Raw genomic sequence first — 370 nt, 5'->3', positions numbered from 1 at the left:
CACTGGACACCATACCTTACACACCTCCGATCCCTGCAAAACTCAGGCTCCCCTTAGCCAACCTCGACTCTCTCACCACTCTGCCACCCATTTCTACACTCTCTCGTCCTTCGATCACCCCCCTCCCCATTAGCAACTTCCCACCCGCAGCTCCCAGACTGGGCCCAGGGCGGGGCCAAGGTCAGGGAGGCCCTGAATGACCCCCTGCCCCGGTGCATTCTGGGCAATTCGCTGCGGGGTGGAGGCCCATGCGGCGAGTGTAGCCCAGACCCCCGGGCACCGCCTGGGGTCTGGGTGGGTTCTGTAGAAGAAAGGGCAGCCCCCACCCCACATCTGGTGACGTGCTCACCGGCGGGGGCGCGCGAGCCAC

At 65.1% G+C, this 370-nt stretch overlaps 1 protein-coding gene across 2 annotated transcripts in view; it reads right to left on the bottom strand.

Annotated features, from left to right (window-relative positions):
• The window catches only part of CDK16 (cyclin-dependent kinase 16), a 10,759-nt gene extending 10,395 nt beyond the window's left edge, over positions 1 to 364 (bottom strand). For both annotated transcript variants that reach the window (XM_005870999.2, XM_014543506.1), the window contains exon 1: positions 350 to 364. The gene's annotated coding sequence lies outside the window, so the exon portion shown is untranslated. The remainder of the gene's footprint in view (positions 1 to 349) is intronic.
• Positions 365 to 370: the final 6 nt, after the last annotated feature.

The sequence above is a fragment of the Myotis brandtii genome, unplaced genomic scaffold, assembly GCF_000412655.1.
Source record: "Myotis brandtii unplaced genomic scaffold, ASM41265v1 scaffold327, whole genome shotgun sequence".
In the NCBI taxonomy this organism is placed as follows: Eukaryota; Metazoa; Chordata; class Mammalia; order Chiroptera; family Vespertilionidae; genus Myotis; species Myotis brandtii.
Note: the sequence above shows the minus strand (reverse complement) of the source record. Positions and strands in the feature narration are given on the sequence as shown.